Source organism: Capricornis sumatraensis, chromosome 8, assembly GCF_032405125.1.
Source record: "Capricornis sumatraensis isolate serow.1 chromosome 8, serow.2, whole genome shotgun sequence".
NCBI classification, from domain to species: domain Eukaryota; kingdom Metazoa; phylum Chordata; class Mammalia; order Artiodactyla; family Bovidae; genus Capricornis; species Capricornis sumatraensis.
Window position 1 is genome coordinate 109,276,190 of NC_091076.1, and position 18,438 is coordinate 109,294,627.

Consider the following 18,438-nt stretch of genomic DNA (forward strand, 5'->3'; position numbering starts at 1 on the left):
GCGACCCCATGGACTGCAGCCTACCAGGCTCCTCCGTCCATGGGATTTTCCAGGCAAGAGTACTGGAGTGGGTTGCCATTAAAACGGCAACATATATGTATGTGTGTGTGTGTGTGTATATATATATATCAGAAACAGAGATGGGCTTCTTATTCCTTCTAGATTTTTTTTTAATTCAGTTATCTCTAGAACCTATAGGATTATTCTACATCCAAGAATACTGTTGTTATTCTAACCCTATAGAACATAATACTAGTAGAACTAGATTACAACATTTTATTTATCATAAGATTGTTGTTTACTGTTATTTGGAAATTCAGTTTGACTCTGAGTATATCTAATTTGCGTTGCTTTACACCAAGTGTTTCCCCTTTGGCATCAAAAGGAAAGTTTTGATCATTTACTCTCTAAATTTAGATGTGTAAAATAGTTTGGAAGAAAATATTTTTTAAAGCTTCAGAGAAACCACTTCATATCTATAATCACAGATTTTTCCCTGAGTTTGAAATGAAACAGTACTGATCTAAATGTATACCTGAAAATGCAAAAATTGTTACTAGAAAAACCTATTATATATCTCTCTCTTAGCATAGCAGTTGGCTAAAGGTAAACATGTCTTTATTCAGTAATTTATTTTAAATCTGCTAAAAAAAGGAACTTGGGTTTAGAGCAAGTTTTTGGTTTATTAAACAAACTCACACCTGGCCACAAAGTTCTTTGTATCTAGTCAAGTATATTCCCCCAAAAAAGATGAAAAGTAAGTTTTGCTTTTGTAAGTCCACTGTGGGAAACCTTAATACAACCTAAACAAAAATGTTAAATTTTGAATGGTGAAAAAGTACATACTTTTCTATGACAGACCCTTTGCTTTAGTTTTGATTAGTGGAGACTTGAGGACACTGTCCAGGGAAGGGTCAGCGCTGGCATTTTGTTACTCAGTCTGCCAGTGAAACGTCACACTCCTGCCTGGCGACACAGATTCCCAGCCCTGGACTTCCATAGAGGTTCTTAAACCTGTGAGAGAACACAGTGACGTCTTCACACTGAAATACTGAAGGTCTGTGGACTGATGGACTCAAGGGATCGGGAGGGAAGAACAAAGAGGAGGAAGAGAAGAGAGGGGAGGGAGAGGAAGAGAGAGAAAGGAAAACGCTCCTGGAGAAGAAAGGGGGCAAGAGGAAGGGACAGAGCCGGGAAGGAGGGAAAACGGCCTCAGTTCTTCTGAATCATTTAAAAACACAATGTCTGCCTCAGGTACAGGAGAAGAGGTTTGCAAAATTTAAATGACAATATATAGTTTGTTTATCTTCCACGGAGGTAGATTTGGCCAAAGACCTGGGGCTGACCCCTGAGGAAGAAAAGCATTACCTTTAGGTGGAGCTTTCTTGCAGAAGAGTGCTTCTCACGCTGTAAGACCCAAATGGGTTGCTTGAAAACCTTGTTAAGCTGCAGGTTTTTCTTTGGTAAGAAGAGACCTAAGACTGTGCATTTTGGGAAAGCTCCCAGAGGGTCCTGGTCCCACTGGCCCGGGGACCACACTTTGGTAGCTCCTATAGAGGACGTAGAGGGGCTTCCCAGCTGGCACAGGGGTAAAGAACCTGCCTGCCAATGCAGGAGACACAAGAAATGAGGGTTCGGCCCCTGGGTCTGGAAGATCCCTGGAGTAGGAAATGACAGCCCATTCCAGTATTCTTGCCCGGAAAATCCCACAGACAGAGGAGCTTGGCAGGCTACAGTCCATGGGGTCACGAAGAGTCAGACACGACTGAACTGGAGCGTGATAGAGGATGTGTGGAAACACTGATCCTCACTAAAAAGCAGATTTCCTCTCCCCTTGGGGTGGATTTCTGCCTAGTCAAGTAGTTAACCATGCCTTCTCTTCACTGACAGACTTTTCCTGACAACCACTCATATCCTAAGAAACAGCATTGAGAAACCCACACCTCGAACCCTAAGATGTGGATCTCATCACAGTGACCCATCTCTCAGCTCAGACAGCCTTCATCTCCACATTCTTCTAGAATCTGGCTTAGAAAGTGAGTGCAGACTCATTAATGTCAATTTATCCACACATAGCTTCAGAAGAGCCAGAGTAGAGCCATGCTTCTTCATGACTATGGGTGCAAAAAGACACCTACTCAGTTAAACACTGCATACACTCTTTTTCTTTTTTTTAAAAAAAAATTATATTTAAAATACATGCTTATTCCCAGGTGGCCAATGCAGGAGACTCAAGAGACGCTAGTTCAATCCCTGAGTCAGGAAGACCCTGGAGAAGGAAATGGCACTCCAGTGCAATATTCTTGCCTGAAAAATTCTATGGACAAGAGGAGTCTGGTGGGCTACAGTCCATGGGGTTGCAAAAGAGTGTGACTTGATGAGCAACTGAACATGTTTATAGACAACAATTTTAATAAGACAAACTGCCACACGGAGTCATCAGTCAGTGGCAAGAGAGATTTCTCAGTAAAACACATCATGTGAGCCTGCTCAGGCATGTTTGACCCTTTGTGACCTGATGGACTGTAGCCTGCCAGCCTCCTCTTGTCTCTGGAGCTTTTCAGGCAAGAATACTGGAGTGGGTTGCCATTTCCCTCTCCAGGGGATCTTCCAGACCCAGGGGTCAAATGCACACCTCCTGGGTCTCCTGTATTGGGAAGTGGATTCTTTACCACTGAGCCACTTGGGAAGCCAAACCTACACTTAAGTCTACATGCCAAAATTTTGACTTCAGAAAAGTGGAACCGTTTCTCAATTTGCCCAAGAGATGAAGATAATTCTGGAGAGGAAGGTGATAATTCTGGAGAGAGTAACTAAAGAGGACCCACCCTACCCTCCTGTTTTTCCCCCTCTCTCCAAAGGGTCTATATTCTGCCCCTCCAATCTGCATTGCTTTTAGCCTAGGCATTTATTCCCGTTATGGGTTAGAAGGCCAGATAAGGACACAGTATCACCAAAGGCACCTTCTCCATAAATGATCCAAGTCCTTCGCTGTCTCCTCCCCATTTTGTCACGACTCTCCTCCTCTCTAAACTGCGGCAGTCTCCAGGTCAAGGTTTCAGTCTTGCTCTGGAGCGCACCACTGCCCTCGATGGTAGTACTGAAGCACCCCGGTGGCCAGCTCTCTCCCCATGCTAAACAACGGCTACACGTGGCCTGCACGGTGTCTGCCTCTCGCCGCCCTGGCGCAGGAGAAATCTGATGGAATTCTGTGGGAAGGCAGTGGAGGGAGCAGAAAGGCTGATTAAGCCATCGCTTAGGTTGATTTAGTAGCCAGCAGCTTAAACTGATGCTTTATCAACTCTCAAGTTCAAACCCTGGCTGGAAACTGAGTTATTCATCAAGAAGGATTAGAAAATGCAGCGTGTCCATAAATTTCTCAGACTGATTCTTGTTATCTCCAGAGATTTTCCCTGTCACTTAAAAATGATGTCTGAGGTACAATTTGCATCTAAAATGGCCTTGGAAAGAGGCATAAGGCCAGCATTTCAAACTAATGAATCCTCAGGTTACAGAGAAATGCTCCCAGCCAAATAAAGCAAACCACATTCCGCCATATTGCGATCGGACCTGACCCAGATTAGTGGCAACCTTGCTGGTGGACTTCAGCTTCTTTATTCCAGGAGAAATGCTTGCACTTCATGGTGAGTGACCAGCCAGTATTTAGTGCCTTGCTGTATTTTCATGGGCTGAATTATCAAGTGGTCTAGTTCATCCAAACATGTTAGAGATACTCATTCTCCGGCAAGAAGCGTGCAATGTCTATTCTTGTGGCGAAGAAGTGGTTTTTCTCCGTATTTTCTGTCTTACATAGTGTGTAATGCTTTTTAATCATTTCGGACAAAGGTCTGACGATGCAGAGTTCAATGAACTCAGGAAGTTTGACATCTCAGTGTCCAGAATCTGCCCTTTGTTTTTGTCCAGTCACTACGTCATGTCTGGCTCTTGGTGACCCCATGGGCTGCGGCATTCCAGGCTTCTCTGTCCTTCACTGTCTCCCAGAGTTTGCTCAAATTCATAGCCTTTCTGTCGGTGATGCTATCTAACCATCTCATTCCCTGCCAACCCCTTCTCCTTTTGCCTTCAATCTGTCCTAGTATCAGAGTCTTTTCCAGTGAGTCAGCTACAGGTAATTGACCAAGGAATAATAATGAGTTCTAGCCAGGAGTGAAGTTTTATACGTGCATTCATTCAGCAGGTCTATGATTTGAAGGTGGTCTGGCTTTGGGACTCTTAGCAAAATCTTCTCCGAGCAGGTGGCCAAACTACTGGAGCTTCAGCATCAGTCCTTCCAACGAGTACTCAGGGTTTAAAATATAGTGTGAGTGTAATAAAGCAGAATTCTTGAGCATGAGGGAAGTTTCTAGTTGATGCAGCCTGAAGCCATTGTTCTAAAGAGAAGCTTGACATTTTAGGGCTCAAGGCTGTGTTCAAAGGTCAGAAGAGGTTAATCTGAGAAGGCAGACTGTGATATTAGGACCCACCCAGAGGAAACTTCAAAGTCATTCTGAACTGTGGTAGGAACATGCCTGACAACATTTTCACTTTTATTGGAAGAAAGAAGAATTCTAGTGATGAAAGTGTGGCCCAGATAAGAAAAGAGAGTTAAAATTTCAGTGTTTCCTTCAATTTCCAAGTGTAAACAGCCGCTTGGGTTACCTACCTTCCTGTTATTCTAAGATAAGACAAAGCTTTAGAGTGAAGGGATAACCACAGTGTGAGGACCGAAAACGTAAGATTCTGAAACTGTTCTCATGCCATTTCGTTTATCTTAATTCCTTTGGAAATAAAGGCCTTTTCCTGATCTGTAAAATGGAAGCTTCCCATGTTTGTTTATTTTTTTTTAATATAAATGTACTTATTTTAATTGTATTGGTTTTAGTACCTGCATTTTAAAAGAGCAGATTCTCAAAGCTCCTCCCAAATTCCAACTTTCCCCACTCTGACAATGCCCTCACCAAAGCACATTCCGCTGAAATCTCACACCTTCTAGGTTTTCTTACTTCACCTCAATTAAACAGAGCTGTGAAGCCTCTCTTCCATGGCCCCCCAACACTGTGTATACATTTCCATTATATTTTTTTAATCCTTTTGTACCACAGATATTTGTTTTATGTCTGTGCTTCCCATGGGAACCACATTAGGCGTCTTTCAGTCCATAAGTTCTTTGTTCATTCACCAGGGATTTTTTTCAGGCCTTTTACATCTTAGGTCAGGGAAATCGAGGTCACAAAAATACGATAAGGGCTTCCCCGGTGGCTCACCGAGTGAGGAATCCGCCTGCAATGCAGGAGAAACAAGCTTAATCCCTGAGTCAGGAAGACTCCCTAGAGAAGGAAATGGCTACCCACTCCAGTATTCTTGCCTGGAGAATCCCACGGACAGAGGGGCCTGATGGTCTACAGTCAATGGGGCTGCGAAGAGCTGAACATGGGCTCAGTGACTAACGCTTGCAAACTGTGATCAACAAAGTACAGCCATGCCTGCTAAGTTATGACCTATTAGTCATGGTTTCTTGAATGAATCAAGGAAGGAAAATGAGTGAATGCATCACTAGCACCAAGAGCTGTGTAGAGAGCTGTCTCCCAGCAGAGACAGTAGAACCCATCATAAGCATTACAAATGATATTGCATCCATGGAGAGTACGTTTCTAAGGGACCTCCACGTCCGAGTCACAGTCTTATCCGTTACTACTTTCTTTCTTGCTTCTTTTTTCTTTTTCATTGTCCCCATCACCTGTTACATTTGTGTTGGCCTCGTGCTGATACTAGCCTCATGTTATCAACAAACATTCACGGAGGACTACCTATTTGTTCAATTAGGCTTTTTCAAATCAAATGTATTGGTGTCATTGTCCCTGTTCTACTCTGATATGGAAAGAAGTGTTTGGTTACTATTGTAAATTCCGTTGGGTATTTGATCACTAACACACAACACCGCACATTTTCTCTCCGACCATTTCTCTGCTCTAAAGCAGATCATTAAATTGCTCCCAGGCAGAAAGACCATGGACCAAAACAGCAGGGCACTTTTGTAATAAGACCTTGTAAATTGAAAGCCCTGGCTATCTCTCCCACTGTGAGAACCCGCTGAGACTGGTTCCTTTTAACATGGCATTAATAAGCGCTGCAGACCCAGTTAATTAAAGACAGTATATCTAGGCAGATAGGCATGGCCACTCTTAAAAACCAGTTCTTATTTTTCAGATGATTTTACTCTATGGAAGCTGACTTTGGTTAAATTGCCCAGTTCTTCCAAAACTCAGTTTTCATGTTATGTATGGAACCATGGATGGACCTGAGACGGTCCACAGTCCTGATTCGAGCCTGTGCTGGAATTTGTAACATGTTTTGCGCCACAAAGTCAGATGCCAGGGCCATCTAGCTGTGATTAACCAAGTCCATTTGTTAAATCCCTGCTGGTTAAAGGAAAGGCTTATAATTGCAATATCATGGCCCTACAGTTACAAACCGGGGGCCTGCTGGGAAGCCCAGACCCCAGTGTGGAGGTGTCATTAAAGCCTCTGAGTCCGTGAAGGTAGTTAATCACTCAATTAGACTCTCATTATCATCTGCCAGCATCAAAAAGACTTCCCGAAGTCCAGGAGGGGTTGTAACCCGTCCCTGACAGGTGACCCCCTCCTCAGACACAATGGCTACAATGGGCCTCGGGAGACACACCAGCATAGGACTGTATCTGAGCCCGAGCAGACGCCCAGGGGGCTCAGACGGGAGATCAAAGGCCGGGAAACAGCTGATTCCAGACTGGCTGGTGTCAGCCTGGTGTCTCCTCTGTCAAAGGCAGACGGAGAGCCAGCTTATTGATTGCCAGCCTCCCTCATATTGGGCCCGGAATAAAAGGCCTGGCCTGCAGGCAGGGAGGGGGATGTTCAGCTTGGGAGCCCACAACATCCCAGAGGTGAGAAGCCTGCTAGCCCTGCTTCCTTCGGAAAAGCCCTGCTTCCTTCGGAAAAGCCCTGCTTGAGGAAACTGAGGCTGAATTTTCATCTTTTCCACCACATGGTACTAGCACCAGCAGTGGGCACGGTTTCAGGCAGAGTTGTTTAAATATTTTTCAAATGCAGAGCTGGTCTTCTTGGGGTGACACTGTTCCCTGGGGACCCAGAAACCATCTGAGGATTCCATGGGCCAAGCAACAGAACACACAGATTTGTATCATTGTTTTTTAAATTCCCCATATAAGCAATATCGTATATTTTTCTTTCTCTGTCTGACTTATTAGCTCCGTGTCTTTTTAGCTTTGTCATTTCTGGAACATCATATAAATGGAAATATAGTGTGTAAGCTTTACAGACTGGGTTTCTTCACTTAACAATTGGCATTTAAAAGTCATTTCTGTCCTCCCGTGGTTTGATAGCGCCTTCTTTTTCTTTACTGAATAATGTTTCCTTATATGGATATGGCTCAGATGGTGAGGAATCTGTGCGGGGGGCCGGGGTTCAGTCCCTGGGTGGGGAAGATCCCCTGGAGGAGGGCATGGCTACCCACTCCAGTATTCTTGCCTGGAGAGTTCCATGGACAGAGGAGCCTGGTGGCCTACAGTCCATGGGGTCGCAAAGAGTCTGACACAACTTAGCAACTAACACTTTCCTTACACTACACAGTATGGATATTCTGCTCAATGAAGACGTCTACTGTCCCCATGCTTGTGCGTGCTTTATATAGATACAAGCTTTAAGGCAGTTGGGCAATTACATAGGCGCGTGATTCGTGCACCGTAGGTTAAGGTTTTATTTAGTTGTATAAGAAATTGCCAAATTATATTCCCAAGTGGCTGTATCATTTTGTATCTCATTGAGCATGAGAGCTTCTATTGTTCTTTACCCTTGCCAGCATTGGTATTATCAGAATGTGGTTGTTGTTGTTGCTGAATTTTAACCACTCTCATTGGTGTGTATTGGGCCCAGGGGGCTCAGACGGTAAAGAATCCGCCTGCTAATGCAAGAGACTCGGGTTTGAGCCCTGGGTTTGAAAGATCTCCTGGAGAGAGAAATAGCAACCCACTCCACTATTCTTGCCTAGGAAATCCCATAGACAGAGGAGCCTGGGGGGCTACAGTCTATGGGGCTGCAAAAGAGGTGGACATATTTAGCAGCAATAACAATATGAGTGCAGTGTATCTTGTATCTTAATTTGCATTTCTGTCATAACGGATGATGCTGAGTATATTTTCATAGCCCTTTTCCAACAGTATATCTCTTCAGTAAGGTGTCTGTTCAGATCTTTGGCCCATTTTTAAAATTGGATTGTTTTCTTATTGTTGAGGTTAAGAGTTTTTTACACATTTTGCGTACACATTTTAAATCAAATATGTACCTTACAAATATAAGCTTGTCTGTGGTTTATCTTTATTCTCTTTACAGTATAATTCACAAACCAGAAGTTTTTAATTTTGGGGAAGTACAGAATACCATTTGTTTCTTCCTTGAACAGACCTGTTTTAATTGGATGCTAAGAATTATAATGAATATGAATCTGCAAGGGCTTTTTTTTCTCCCATAAAACTTCAATTTTCAGTAGGAACAAAAAAATTTAGACATATGCTATAGATTCTGTTTTCGTGATATCTGAATTGATTGTAACTAAGTTGATTTCTTTAAATTGTGGCATTTCAACTATTCTACCGAAATTGTTTGCAGTCACTCATTCACTTTTTCAATTTATAGCTGTCCCTGATCTGGTCTTCCCTGTTTATTCCCCTTTCAAAGGCCTCCTTTGAAAAAATCTTTAAAAGTTTTTAATGTACCTTTCTACCCATTTGGTCAAAAACAAAAAAAAATACATTATATTGGAAGGTGGGGAGACCTACCTAATATAAGCAATGCAGCTGATGCATACCCCGGAAGCTAACAAGCAGTCCTTAAATGGTGTCATCATCAATGGCAGCAGCTCTTTGTTGCTGTTCTTCAGTTGCTCAGTCCGGTCAGACTCTGCGACCCCATGGGCTACGGCACGCCAGGCCTCCTCGTCCTTCACTATCTCCCAGTTTGCTCAGACTCATGTCCACTGAGTCAGTGATGCCATCCAACCATCTCACCCTCTGTTGCCCCCTTCTCCTCTTGCCCTCAATCTTTACCAGCATCGGGGTCTTACTAACAAGCAAATTACAACAATGGAGTAAAGTTCCTGACTGTGTCTATGTATTTCTTTGGTCCTAGAAGCCAGCGGTGCGTATAACCTCTATGAAGAACCACTAGCATCGTACGTGAAAGTGTATACAGCATGACAGAGTGTTTGAGAGCGAAGGTCTCAGATCTAGACTTGGCCCAGGTCCTGTCTCCTCTGCGGAGCTGGGTGACCGTGGGCAAATTCATCTTAGTGCACCACATCTTCCTTCTCTGTGAAATGAGTGAGAATCGCACTATCCCCCTTATCAGAATGTCTGAGATTAAAGTGGTCAATGCCTGTGCAATCCTTCAAAGAATGGCTATCCGAATGAATAGTACAAAATTCTTTTTCTTTGATGTATTGTTTAATTGGAGGAAAATTGCTTTGCAACGTTGTGTTGGTGGACGCAGTGGGGGAAGGAGAGAGTGGCACAAACAGAAAGTAGCATCAACATATATGAACAGTGCGTGCATGCTAAGTCACTTAAGTCGTGTCTGAGTCTTTGCGACCCTGTGGACTATAGCCCGTCAGACTCCTCTGTCCGTGGGAATCTCCAGGCAAGAATACTGGGTGGGTTTTCATGCCCTCCTCCAGGGGATCTTCCTGACCCAGGGATCAAACCCACGTCTCTTGCTATTCTTGCGTTGCCAGGCAGGTTTTTGACCACTGTGCCTGCCACCTGGGAAGCCTAACGCTTTCCTACAATTCCTACCTTGCCGTGGTGTTCTAAAAGCACACAGAACACCTTCGCCTTCTGCCGCAGCTTGTGGCATCAGAAAAGGTGGAGCCTTCAGATGCTCCTCCACTCGAGTCTGCTACTAACATCTCTTTCTTCCCTGCCCCCAGCCGTAAGACATAGGTGGTGGATGCGGTGATCGTGGGAGTGCTCGGGGCATGTTTGGAGCCAGGACTCCCCGCCGGAGTGGACAGGCAAGCCGGGTGGGGCAACTGCGGGGCCCTGACGTCTGACGGATGGCCTGTTGCTGCCATGCATCACCCGGGCCCAGCTGCCCTGGCAGCACGTCACAGCCGTACATCATCAGAGCAGTGCCCGGCCGGAGCTGCAGCCTGGAAACCAACGGCCCCATAAATTTTCATACAGCCAAGGAAGAGAGCTGTCATTTTCTTTTCTTCTAAATTAAAGATGGACCCTCGGGAGAGGAGGGACAGAGGAGCCTTTCATATGACCCAGTGGCTTTCCAAGGACCCCAGAGGCACTGAGGTCCCCACAAACAGGCACTACTGCCATCAGCGTGGCCCAGGGAGGGAAGGAAACCCAGGGACCTCAGCTGGACTTGACCAGACTGTCCCAGTGTCTGGCCCGGCACAGTCTGCCCTCTGCCGTATAGATGTCCTGCACTAATCTATGGAAAACGGTCCGAAGCAGTGGCCTGTTTGGTTATTCATCATTCATCTGTCATCAGCTGAGCATGAATTGACATTTGCTGGAATTTGTTAAGCGTGCTTGGCAGTTTGCATCTCAGTGGAGGTGGGTGTTGCTAGTCCAGTGAACAAATTTAACAAGTTTTTTTTTTTTTTAAGTTAAAATAATTTCCATACTAGATTTCGGGATGCCACAGTGAACAAAGCGTTCTAATAGCTTGCATTCTAGTTAGGTTTAAGGGGAAATACTAAAAATGAACACAAAATGAGTACGATAACTCCCATGTTGATATGTACTATTAAGAAGAAGGAGGAGTGAAAAATCAGGATGGTGAGATACAGATAAGACATCCATTTATCTGAGGTGTCACGAAGGGAACCACCCAGGAGGTTTCTTAGGATCTGAGAGCTCAAAGATGAAAAGTCCAGGAAATCTCAGAGAATAGAATACCCTGAGAAGAGAAATAGTGATTGGAAGTCCTGAGACAGTAATAAGTATGTCCACATTGAGACAGAAGGAAAGCGGGGTAACATATGCTACAATGGGAATATGGAAAGAATTGAGATCGCAGAAGTCAGGTAGGTAGGCAAATTTCAGATCATCCAGGGACTTGTAATCCATGCTGAGATGTTTGGACAGTCTTGTTGCCAACAATTAGAAAGTTTCAAGCTGGGAAAGGGATGATAAAGCTCTCAGTTTGGAAAGAATCCATCATTCTCCCTCACCCAGGAGAGGATGGTGATCACTGCATAGAAGACAAGACCAGGTAACAGGAGGGACCAGTGAGAAAGTTACCAGGGTCATTCAGGCTGCTCTGACCTTGCAGTTTTAGCGCCGTGATGGTAAGGAGTGTTTGGATGTATAAAGTACTTTGAAGGCAGAGTTGACATGCCTTCCTGGAGGAGGAGATGGTTTGCGCAAAGAAGAAAGCAGAACCAGGAAAATTCTTAGGTCTTATTTCTAAATGACATAGTATAAGTGACATTGTCTTCTGAAAAGTATAAAACTTTGGAATAAGAGCATGTGGGGAAATCAAAACTGTTGTTCCTTGGCCACGTTCTGTTGACGTAACAGTTGGTATTCCAAGGTAGCTGTCCAGTAGGCAATCTGAAAAAGTACTTCTTGAGCTCAGCAGGCAGGTGTAGTGATGAAACTTGGATACTCTTTAGAGTTCAGGCCACAGGAAGTGATGATCCACTCCAGTACTCGTGCCTGGAAAATCCCTTAGACAGAGGAGCCTTGTGGGCTATAGTCCATGGGGTAGCAAAGAGTTGGACACAACTTAGCAGTTAAACAACAACAAGTATTTAAAACCAGGATAGTAGTGGAATCTCCTAAGAAATAGGTAAAGCTGAAAAAGAAGGGAAATTTGAGGACAGAGTTGTAGGGCTTTCTGATATTTTGAGGTCAGAAAGTGAAAGTCCTCAGTCATGTCTGACTCTGTGACCCCGTGGACTGTTGCCTGCCAGGCTCCTCTGTCCATGGAATTCTCTAGGCAAGAATACTGGAGTGGGTGGCCGTGCCCTCCCCCAGGGGATCTTCCCAACCCAGGGATCAAACCCTACCTTCTGCATTTTGGGTGGATTCCTTACCATCTGAGCCACCAGGGAAGCTCAAGAACAACGGAGTGGGTAGCCTATCCCTTCTTCAGGGGATCTTCCTGACCCAGAAATCGAACTGGGGTCTCCTGCATTGCAGTCGGATTCTTTGCCAGCTGAGCTACCAGGGAAGCCCAAATAGGAGAGAAGGAACAAGGAGAAAGAGGAAGAAAAGGTGATAAGAAAAAGTTGAAAATAAAACTAAGTGAGTGCTGCACTTTGAAGAAATCTAGAGAACAAGAATTTCAGGAAAGAGAGTGGGTTTGCTGTGTCCACTGCTGCCAAAAGGTTGTTTAAAATGAAGACCAAGAATTTAGGCCTCCTCCTTCTGATGTTGTTTTAACAGTAGTATGAGAAACGCTTGTTCAGCGATGGGGATCGAGGTTCCAGGTGGAATGATCTAAGACAGAGTAGTAGCTGACAAAGTACGGATGCGGACGGTGGATGGAGAAATGAAACTAACTGCAGGTGAGATTGAGGCTCATTTGCGCACTGATGGGAATGAGTCATCACACCCATCAGCAGGTAAAGCAAGGGAGAAAGGAAGAAATTTCAGAGGGGAACTGTTGTTGTTTAGTCACTAATTCATATCCAGCTCTTTTTCAACTCCACGGACTATAGGCCATCAGGCTCCTGTGTCCATGGGATTTCCCAGACAGGAATACTGAAGTGGGTACCATTTCCATCTCTGGGGAATCTTCCCAACCCAGGGATCAAACCTGAGTCTCCTGTATTGGCGGGTGGGTTCCTTAACACTTAGACACCAGGGAAGCCCCAGGGGAGAATAGACTCAGAGTATATAAATGGCCTTAAAAAAAGAACAAGAACAATTTGTATACTTTAAAGAGAGATGAATCACATGTGGTGTGGAGGGGGGTAGACTGGTAGATGTGGTTGTAGTTGTTAATGGATGGTCAGAGACAGCAGCGTTGGAAATTAAGATGTTAGAATTGGTGCGGTTCCTGATAATGACAGAGACTTTGGTTTGCCTTGGAAACAAACAATCATTTAAGTCAGATGAATGAAGAGACACTGTAGAATCTATCGAGAGAAAAGAACTGATAGACCATTGGTACATCTATATGGATAGCAAAGTTGTGAAGAATGATAACAGGTGCAAAAATTAATAAAAGTGATTTCTGGGAATTCTTGGTTGTCCAGTGGTTAGCACTCCTCATTCTCACTGCCGAAGGCCCAGGTTCAATCCCTGGTCGGGAAACTAAGATCACATGAGCCGCATGGAGCAGTCAGAAAAGAAAAAGATAGTGATCCAGACACAAAGAGCCTCTTGGCTGTTCTTCTAGATTCATTGTGACCCACACCCAAACCCCTGCATGACTCCTTAGGGGTTTCTGGTCAACCCCACACCTGACTAGGAGCTAGAAAATACCTCAAAATGGGAAGCAGGAACAGGGTATCAGATGGTCCTCCACCTGGAATATCATGGCTCGGTGCTGCTTACAAACTATTCCGAAGGGTGGAGACCCCGAAGCCCAGAACCAGGGCAGTACTACAGTATATAGAGTGAGGCCACAGCATAATGTTGCCAGTATTATTTCTTTTGTGAATCATTTTTATGAAAATGGTTCTGTACATGATTTTTTTAATTTTTAAAATATAATTACTTGAACACTTTTGATTTGTGTTCTTTTGTTTTTCTCCTGACCAGTCGAACTAAAAATATCTGAGAAATAATTCTTTCTTGCTAAGGAACATCTGCTTGTTTTTCCTTCCGAGGAGGGTGAATATCTGTATTTCTAATATATGTTTTATGCCCTTTCCCTGCATAATCGCTTCTATTAAATGATGTTGCTGTTGAGTTACTAAGTCGTGTCTGACTCTTTGTACCCCATGGACTATAGCATTCTAAGCTCCTCTGTCCTCCACTATCTCCTGAAGTTTTCTCAAATTTATGTCCAATAAGTCAGTGGTGCCATCCAACCATCTCATCCTCTGCCACCCCCCTTCTCCTTTTGCCTTCAATCTTTCCCAGCATCAGGGTCTTTTTCAATGAGCCCGCTCTTTGCATCAGGTGGCCAAAGTGTAATCTATGTAAAAAGTTCATAATAACAATAGACTCAGAGTTGTGAAATAATTTATTTAAATGACTTGATACAGAACTAAGATAAATGCTCTAGGATCCTGCAATATGGGTGAGTCCATTGCCTGCTTCAAAGGAATGTTTCCCTTCAAGGGGGTATAGGAGACACTGATTTAAAAGAGGGAGAGACAGAGAAGGAGAAAGACAGACAAAGAGAAATACAGAAAGAGACAGAGTGAAATCAGGATACAATCTCAGAGAAATATGTCCACGTATTGGAAGAAATCCCTGGCCTTTTCCAGACATTTCTTGGCTAATATGAAAAATGTGGATACATCCAGCTACCTGACTGGAAAATACTCTTTGGGGCTGTAAAGTTGTTTCCCCCCCCCCCCACCCGAGGCTGTACCTGTGTGGTTTCATTGAAGAGTTTCTTGAGCAGACGTTGTCGGAAACTCAGGGAAAGGGAGCCAAGAGTTTCTTAGAAATGTATTTCATGGTACAGTATCACGGGACAGCATTTATTTTGGATATGCTTCCACGGGAGTACTGAGGTGCTGTGGGGTGATCTTGCTTTTTTCCCCCTACATATAATGTTAGTGATCCTAAATTAATTACAAACCAAAAATTAACATGCTCCCTCACAGAAATATCTTAGTGTTTCTCTTCTCCTTTTCAAAATTCTGGGGGACTTGGCTCTGAACAAATTGTACTCCCACTTATCAAAGGATCCAGTGTGTGTTAATTCTGTTACTCACTCAAAGGAGATTTTTTTTTTTTCTCTTTCCCTTCTCTGTTTGATCTCTCCTAAAGCAATACTGTGAATAGAAAATGCACCAGATTCAATAATCCACAAAATAAATTACTCTGCAAGTAAGGCACTAGCATTCAGAGTACCGAGCTAGTAGTATCTGAGGGGACAAGACCCCACTTCCAAGAGGACAGCTGAAGTGGCAGAGCCGTCCTCCCTGTGGGAGGTCCCCTCCACCGCAGACGGGAAGGGAGGAACGTCTCGTCTTCTTCGTCCTTTGAATGCACTCACGTATGCTCCGAGGGGAGGGATCGTCTTGAACTAGCCCCCACTTGACCGTGCACGATCAGTTAACAGTGATTCACATGAATGGGTTATAAAAAGGAGAGGGCAGAAGATGCTGGAGTGAGTCTAGACAGAGGATACTCCTCGACTGTTTCCATCTCGTCTCTGGAGGGTCTTTTTTAGCATGGCCACAGTGATGGAGCAGGTAGAATGCCTCAGGTCTTCGTCTATAAGCCATACCATGAAGCTTTTCTTTTTAGCTTTGTTTATTTGGCTGCACTGGGTCTTTGATGCAGCGTGTGGGATCTAGTTCCCTGACCAGGGATCAAACCCTGGGCCTCCTGTGTTGGGAGTGTGAGTCTAAGCCACTGGGCCATAAGGAATGCCCTGTATCATGAAGTTTCATGAGGAGAAGCGATCTTTCTCATTTCACCTTCGTGCTTAACTCTCATCTCTCCTTATTTCCATGGAAGGAATTATTTATGTCACTTTCAAAACTGAGTGTTCCAAAACACCAACCTGAAGAAAAGCAGTCTTTTGCAGACCTGGCTCCTTCACGATTTCCCTACAAGAGGTACTTACTTTGGCTTTTGAAGATTTTTCTACATGCAAGTCTGGCCTTAAGTGAATATCCTGTTTGTTTCCACAAAGTGCATAATTAGCTGAATGAATGAAAATGTAACTGTGAATTTAAAAACAAAATGCTCATGAATAATCTTTAACACCAGTAGTTTAGTTCCGGATCATTCGTAATTCCTTCCGAATGCTTAGTTAAGGAGCGGGTCACCCGCCTGGTACTGATACGTAGGCCTCATTGTGCTCAGTGTCTGACTCTCTGTGACCCCCTGGGCTGCAGCACAGCAGGCTTCCCTGACCATCACCAACTCTCGGAGTTTACTCAGACTCATGTCCATTGAGTCAGTGATGCCATCCAACCATCTCATCCTGTGTCGTCCCCTTCTCCTCCCACCTTCGCTCTTTCCCAGCATCAGGGTCTTTTCCAGTGAGTCAGTTCTTCACATCAGGTGGCCAAAGTATTGGAGTTTCAGCTTCAACATCAGTCCTTCCAACGAATATTCAGGACTGGTTTCCCTTAAGATGGACTGGTTGGATCTCCTTGCAGTCCAAGTCTAGTGGGTAAATTTTAAGTATTCATCAAAGGTCTTATAGATGCTCACTTGATTCTGTAATCCGCATTCTAGATTTTATCTTTCTAGAACATAACAATAGCAATGCATACAGTCACATTCAGAAAACCTACACGTCATCCTAAACAAAAAGTATACCTGGTAAACTAAAGTAATATTCGCAGTAAAATCTATGTTACAGAAAAAAAAAATATGCTATGCTGAAATGCTCAGAATATGTAATTAATTTGAAAGATATTTTGAAACAGATGATATAGTTTGACCTGTTTTTAAGGAACACCGAGTCTGCAATTCACCGTGAGACCCAAGCGTGTTTCCCACCACTCTTAGCATGGATATTTGAAAATATTATTTTTAAGTACTTTTCCCCCAAATTATAGGCCCAGTGATAAAGAATCTGCTTACCAGTTCAGGATATGCAGGAGATGTGTTTGCTCTCTGGGTTGGGAAGATCCCCTATAGAAGGAAATGGCAACCCACTCCAGTATTCTTGCCTGGAGAATCCCATGGACAGAGGAGCCTGGTAGGGTAGAGTCCATAAATTGCAAAGAGTTAGACCTGACTTAGAGACTAAGCATGCATGCAAATACTCTTTAATTAAAAAAAAAAAATGCAGGTTCTATTGAGGGGAATTATGCTTCCAATGCAAGGAGCACAAGTTCAAACCCTGCTCAGGGAACTAAGATCCCACATTCCACACAACATGGTCAAAATTTTTTAAATAAATAATAAAAATTTAAAATTAAAAAAATGCTCTATAGGGATTGGTGGTGTTATTTGGTGATTCCCTTTGTAGAAATGAGAATCAAGTCAAGGCAGTAGAAAATCATAAGAAGAAATTCAGGTGACTTATCTTAGACTTAGGTGTTTGCACTCATGTCATCACAGATACCTGATAAAGTTCCAAAGCGTGGTGACCTTCAGAATTCTGAGCTCTAGTTTAAACTCTGCGGCTTTGGCCCCAGGAAACTTCTCTGATTGACTTTTTTTTTTCTTAATACATTCCTGCTGTCCCAAGAGGTCAGTGCTCTAAGGCATCCTTATGGGGACCTCCCTTTCAAACTCGACACGCACCCCAATGTAGCTCAGATGACACCCTGGACCACCTGTCCCACACGCTGGCTTCTCCCCTGACAGTAAGCCATTCCTGCATTCTGGAGTCCAGAGAATATAATAAACCCTTCTTGCGAAATTATCTAACCTCAGAAAATGCGTTTCTGCACCTGGGTATTGTCGCCTCCTCTCCTAGGAGGGCACGCAGTCCCTGCTCATGTTTTCTGAATTTCAGCTGCAAAGTGAATAATCACACAACACCATCATATTACCTAAAGCCCTCAAAATATATGGCTGGAAAACAGAGGATAGAGTCAGAAAAACAGCTTATTTTTCCCTTTTTATACACGTTCATGTTTGACTTTTTAAGTTCTCTTCCTTTAGCCAGAAAGTACAGCTCATAGTGTGACAATAAAAAGCCAGTAACACCCCAGTCAGGTACACATCGTGCTCATGGAGGTTCGTCCCGAGGGCTTTTAGGGCAATGAAAAACCCATATATACATACACAGCAGCCCGCAATGTGGCTTAAGCGACAAGACTGCTGCTGACTGGCAGCTTTTCCTGTAATTACATGTCCTTGTCAGATGCAGAAAGAAAAATAAATCGATAGATTAAAAATGTGCCTTCCATCCCACCACATTTGGCCATTCCTAACTCAGCCCTCAGGCTTCTCTGCAGTGGAAGGGTCCAGTAAATATGATAAATAAATACACAGAGGGAAGTGCCTGCTCCTGTCCCCACTGCTGCTCAGCTTACACCCTGCAGCAAAGGACTGGGTTTCCCTTTTATCATTATTGTAGCTGGCAGTCGTTTAGGTAATTATCCAGTGCTTGTTAAGAAACTTAATTAAATTATTTATGACATTGACCTCCCGCAACAGTTAATTCCTTAAAATTCCCTATGTAAGGATGGGATACTATTTTACCTTGTAAATAGGAGAGAGATGAGCTGAGCAGTTTTCTGATTAGGTTATAAACGGACTGAAGAATCCCATGCTCCTGGTTCTGCTTTTGCTTCCAACTGGGTTTGAAAGACAAAGAAATTCAG